The sequence below is a fragment of the Oryzias latipes genome, chromosome 7, assembly GCF_053564925.1.
Source record: "Oryzias latipes strain Hd-rR chromosome 7, Olatipes_Hd-rR_3.1".
NCBI classification, from domain to species: domain Eukaryota; kingdom Metazoa; phylum Chordata; class Actinopteri; order Beloniformes; family Adrianichthyidae; genus Oryzias; species Oryzias latipes.
Window position 1 is genome coordinate 9,039,075 of NC_136243.1, and position 6,266 is coordinate 9,045,340.

Here is a 6,266-nt window from a genome sequence, read left to right on the forward strand (position 1 = left end):
GTTTTGAAATAACTCAAAAAAGGTTCTGTAATAAATTTTCAATCAAAACTGAAGAATGCTTTCGTCAAAAATCCATGTTATTTCCTTTTTCTTATAAGGTGGATTACCAGAACACTCCACGGATCTGGTCATGATCCGGCCTCACCTGAGCACAGGTGTTAGCTCAACAGTTTGCATGACTGAATGACTGAAATATTTCACACTAGTTGGAACACTATCTGTTTTGTGTACATGTCGACAGGTGGACATTTTTGCAGCTAGCAGGTGTGTTTATAACATTTGAGTGTGTGTGTGGACAGGCTCCGCCCTTTTTGTACTACATTTGAATCTTACCATAATGATTAACAACCAGTAAACTTGTTGCTTTATGCTGCTTCATGGTCTTATCCCCCTTCCCCTCCTATTATCACCCTCCTACCCCCCCCTCTCTCTAACGTCCCTCTCTCTTCTTCCCCTCTTTCCTTTTCCGTCCGGTCCAACACCAAAGGTTTTCAGACATGATTGAAATTAATAAAGTTTGGCCTCAACTACAAAAGGGGTTTATTCAGACATACCTTTGGTTTGTCTGAAGATTAATAACCTCTCTTGTTAAAGTAAAATATGTCCAACACAAGAGGCCCTCAGCTCTCATCTGTCTGCCCAGCTGTTGGACAGGACAAGTTAAAAATAAATAAATAAATAAATAAATAAATAAATAAGCTTTTATTGTCTCAGCCATTTTTTTGGTGGCTCGACTCTGCACTGGCGGTACCTTGGTCACATATGCAATGTATGTACATCTTGGCTGCAGGTATTACATATTTTTCAAAGTGCTGATATCAAATCATTTAATGTTTATTGAAGATGCTGTGACCTAGATATACAAATCTCAGGTGTGGGAAGATGACATCTTCTCTTTTGCTGCACCTGAGTTTGTGCACGCTGGATGGGGCAGATCAGGGAGCTTGCAAATGCGCTCTTGGGCAGTTCTGACATCAAAAGCTCTGTAACCCTTGTGCTATCCTAGGCACTTTAACATTGGTATTTGGGTCATCTAGACCCACTAGACGGTGCTCTGAACCTTTTTTCTTCAATAATTTGTGATCTTCACTGGTGTCCATGGAATCATGAAATCTTTCCACCTTTATCCACCTTTGTCATGGTAGGAATAACACGTCAATGGAAGGGTGGGGTCATCTAAGATAGCACAAGGGTTAATTTAAACTGAGCGTGTTTGTGACAGTTTGAATGACAGCGATGTAAAAGGAGCAATACTCAGAAATGCAAAAATATTTTTTTATGACATGCGTTCTCTTTGATAAGAATGTCACACAACATCTCACAAACTCAAAAAACGTTATTTTCATCAGAGGGGAACTTTCAGAACTTTACCTAGGAACAGCAACCAGACACTTTGGTGCAGCAGAAAATAACGAAATGTGCTTTAAGCTCATTCTGATAATAATCCACTACAAAAATAGATCAAACCATTTACCATCATTTTGTTCAGTTTTTTTGACAAGTTGAAAATCTAAACAGAAATACATTCGTTGGATTGTTGTCTTGATGCATTTTTTAATCCTTTTCACTCTTTCCATGTCTTTGTCTAGAGCAGCTGGTGAGCGTTACTCTGTTCTCAGTTTACATTACTGTATTTTAAATTGGCATAGACAGAAGATATTTCCACAGTTCTTTTCTTTCTGTCCTCCCTGATCTCCTCGTCCTCCTGGTTGTCCTACAGAGGAGTTAGTGTTGTATTGATCAGCTGCTTTCATCAACATACTGAATGAATGACACACAGATTCAGACTCACCTGTGTGATGGAGAAATGCTGAGTTTCTACTGGAGGTCCTGAAAAACATGACAAAGAACATTTAACAGAAAGCGGGATGGAAGAAATAAAAATAAAACATAAAGTGACAAGAAAGAAAATGTATATATCATGTTTTTTTCACCATATGACACTTCTCTTTATGTCTAAAACTATAAATAATAACATTTTTCCTTTATAAAGATGTGATATGAGTTTGTAATTGTGTTACGATGAATGTCAAGCTGTTTACACAGAAACACCGTTCTAATTACACTTCTAAAGGTGTGTTTACATCAACAACAGGCTCTCACACAGATCTGATATCACCTCCACTTCTAACCACAACAGACAAAGACATATTCATCATCAGTTGATCAAGACTGAAAGAAAATTCTCTGAAAGCCACAATAAGAAAGAAGTGCTGTTTTTTTCTGAGTAAATATAAAAGATACAAATGAGAAAAGTTTAGACTATTCTGCTGTTTGCACATCTCCTACTTCCTTTATCTGTCTTAGAGAAAGGTCTTTGTTAATCTGAAATGCACTGAGGTTTTTTCACATTTTTCTACTGTATACATTTCCTCTGTCTGCATGATTTCCTTCATTATCAAAATTTATATTTATCTCTTTCGATTTTTGCAGCTGTTTTGGTGTTTTCCAGTTTGTCCATCTCTGTAGTACTTTTCCATAAACGTATATTTTGATTTTGACAAGGTCAATATTTAATCGTGCTAAAAGCTGTCTCTGTTATTTGTCTTTGTTGAATGGCTTATTGAACAGAAAAGAAACATAGGGATGCAGACCCAACTGTCCTTTACACCAGGAACGGCTGGTCTCTTAATCTTATGCTTGTACGGAAACATTGTATGCCATGACTTGATTTACACATGTTATTCTCTATACATTCTCTATGTTATTTTCTATATATTCTCTATGTTATTTTCTATATATTCTCTATGTTATTCTCTATATATTCTCTATGTTATTCTCTATATATTCTCTATGTTATTCTCTATATATTCTCTATGTTATTCTTCATATATTCTCTATGTTATTCTCTATATATTCTCTATGTTATTCTCTATATATTCTCTATGTTATTCTCTATATATGGGGGAGCCCATAGCAGAAGCAGAGCACTTCCTTTCTTCAGGACTCTGTCTCTTCCTTTGCAAAGATTTGAAACTTCATGCAGACTCTTGTGTGATTTATCTTTTCCCACGGCACATTAGGTTTTTGGTGTCCTTAACCATCAGAACCTGGGAAGGTCTTACACAGCTACAAGAAAAGAAACAGTCTATTCACACGTAATTTTCAAAATACGTGCTGCCAGATCTGGACTTTTTCCTTGGCCGTACAGACCTAGAGGAAGGGTTAAAGTTAGGATTAAGGTTACGGTTAGGGTAAAACTATTAAATGGTTCCTGAGCGCAGCTGTTTCTGCTGCTCACTGCTCCTCCATGGGATGGATCAAATGTGGAGAACACATTTCACACACTTAGGTACGTGACAGATAATGGAACTTAATTTTAAATACGTGTGGCCAACAACAAAATCCAGCCTGCAGCAATGTGCATCTTGGCTGCATGTATTATGCCTGGCCAACATGAATTTCCATAACTTTTTGTGCTGGTCACATGTAAATGCATGCAAATAACATCGGCAATTTTTAAAATAGGATCATAAAAACATCTAAAAATCAAAATTTTTATGGTATTTTTCTTATGTTGTCTCATGCTTTGTTGACAGACTTGCTGTGAACATGAACTATGTATATTAGCTGAACAAAACTCAATGAAAGTCTAAGTTTCATATATTTTTTTTTATTCAGTCTAATTTAAAAAAAAGAAAAAAATAATTCTGTTAACGTGATTAAACATTATTAGAATAAAGGTTCATAATAAATTAGGTTTAAATCAAATCCAAATTTAAAATAAAATCTGCTTTACAATAAACACATGGGTAATTTTGTAGACCAAATAAAACATGTGAGCTCACCTTTACTGTTTTTGGATCTCCTGTTCTTGAAGAAAATCATCAAAGCAGCTGAAGATATGAAGAGAACTCCCATCAGAACCAGACGTACAAGCAGCTGCAGCTCTAAAAAACCTGATAACAGAAGAAAAGTTTTACACTCAAATATGAATCACAAGACACATTTGAATAGAAAAGTGTTTTCATGATTTTGGGTATCAAATTCGATGTTTGTGAAGACATTGTTTAAGTTTCCTTTTGACTGAAATAAATCTTCGTCTTTTTTTAACTCACATTTGAACCAACCTAGTCTGATTTTGAGTTTAGTGATCGTCACATCTGTAATAAACGATTCAAGGAATCAATATTGATATTTATCTTCCACTCTGTTCATCTTTGTGTCTATGAGAATGTTTCCTTTCTCACATGTTTCTGCAACATGTTCTCACTCCAACTCATCATTTATAGACGCATTTAGGGAACCCCCCTCTGTGCCACGTTTTTACTCTGAACAGAATTTAGACTAAAGAGGTTTTTTCAGTCTCAGATTGTATTAATCAATAAGTCCCACATTGACACAAGCTGAACTCTTTTTCACATTTTTGGCTTATTATGGTTCATTTTGATTTCATTTTTTAACAAAATCTTTTTTCTTGAAAGAGTTAAACTTCATTCTTTAAATGTGCTTTTTCTAAATGGTTGACTGTTACAATATAAACAAAAATGTTAAATATTCTTGTACCTGATCTTGTGTTTTGATTTGTGGTTTGATATGAGGATGATGTAGAGTTTAAACTCCTTGTTGTTGTTGTTGTTGTTGTTGTTTTCATTTCAATGAAGATCTGTGTTGTGGGAGAAAGTTCTACAGTCCTGGTTGGAGCTGAAGTTACTGAAGCTGTGAAGAATCAAAGCGGTGAGTCAGCACTTTATTCTTTTTGACATGTTTTTTATGGAGAACAGTCAGAGTTTTTAAAGCAGAACTAAATTAAAAAAAAAACTGTATTATCAACATTAATATAAAGACATTCATTTTCACATAGAAATATCTTCATGATTTTGAGGATCAAACTCACCTTCTGTAACAATTATTATGAAGTTGTCTTCTGAATCTGGACTCCATCCTTCATATAACTTACATCTGTACCAACCTGAGTCTGACTTTGTGAGTTTAGTGATCGTCACATCTAAAATACTTGATCGAATATATCGATATTCATATTTAATGCTGTATCTTCCTCTCTGATCTTCATTACTAGATGTGTCTATGAGAATGTTTCCTTCTTCACATGTTTCCTTACAGAGCAGCTTTCTGCTCCCTGAAAATGTAAGATAACATCTAACAGTGATGTCTTCTCCTTCACGTTTTGTATAGATGTTGGTTTCTGCATCAACAAGAGAGTCTCTGTCCTGCAGAGCTGCTGAAAAGAGGAAGAGTTACAGTTAATGTCTTCCTGTAACACTGAACACTGAAGATGAAGCATTTGAGGAAATCCATAGAAACATCTAAATTTTAGACATTTCATTAATCTTTTAGACTTAAAAAGATTAAATCACAAGATTTTTAAAAAACATCCTTTCAGGACTATTTGAATAACTAGAAAATCAAAACGATTACATTTCTAAGAGAAATAAGCACTATAGAAAATCCCAAAGATGAAGATCATGAAACAGAAACAACTGCAGAAAGACTGAAACAGTTCAGTTTAGTCTGTTCAATAAAGGACTAAACTGCAGCACTAAGAATGAAAAGGAGTGAAAGAAATCAATGAACTCACTCAGGAAGAGACAACAGATCAGACTCTGACAGACTCTCATGCTGCCTGATGGAGAATGATGGAGCTTTTCTTCTTTTACTGCTAAAACAGGAACTTCTCTGTTTCCTTAAAGCTGGAGCTCCTCCTCCAATTACAAGACTCATATTTCACTATTCTTGCTTTCAGTAAATTACCTCCAATTTTACTTTATGACTGACCGTTGATAGTCTACACTGAACAAAAATACAAATGCTACACAATTTTTTGCTCCTATTTATCATAAAATCAACACATCTGTCTAAATCTGTGATAGTGAACTTTGATTACACAGCATGATTATTGCACAGGTGTGCCTTAGACTGGCCAGTATGTACAGGCCACTCTAAAACCTGCTGGGTTTTTTTTTTTGGGAGGGTCTGGGATTCAGAAAACCGGTTAGTATCTGGTTTGACCATCATCTGCCTCATGCAGTGCAACACTTCTCCTTCACATAAAGTTGATCAGATGGGGAATCTGGCCTGTGGATGTTGGTATATTCCTCTTTCATGACTGTGCAAGTTACACAAAACATTATTCCTTATGTAATTTGTGTAATTTATGTAACTTTTTGGCATTTCTAAAGACAGAGACACATAGACAGATCTTGATATTCCCTCAGCTTGAGATAATAGAAATCTACCAGTCAGTGAACGATGTCTTAGTAGCCACATATCATATCTTTTGATAATTTTTTTCAGTTATTGGCTTG

General features: G+C 35.3%; 1 long non-coding RNA gene across 2 annotated transcripts; it reads right to left on the minus strand.

Annotated features, from left to right (window-relative positions):
* Positions 1-589: 589 nt before the first annotated feature.
* LOC111947625 (uncharacterized) lies at positions 590-5,667 on the minus strand. 2 transcript variants are annotated; one of them, XR_013657362.1, is made up of 6 exons: positions 5,540-5,667; positions 4,838-5,182; positions 4,507-4,659; positions 3,789-3,899; positions 1,793-1,830; positions 590-1,714 (listed from the first exon to the last, which is right to left on the minus strand). It is a non-coding gene; the product is annotated as an uncharacterized LOC111947625 (long non-coding RNA). The 2 variants fall into 2 exon arrangements; XR_002873484.2 differs by having other exon boundaries at positions 4,838-5,179; positions 5,540-5,659.
* Positions 5,668-6,266: the final 599 nt, after the last annotated feature.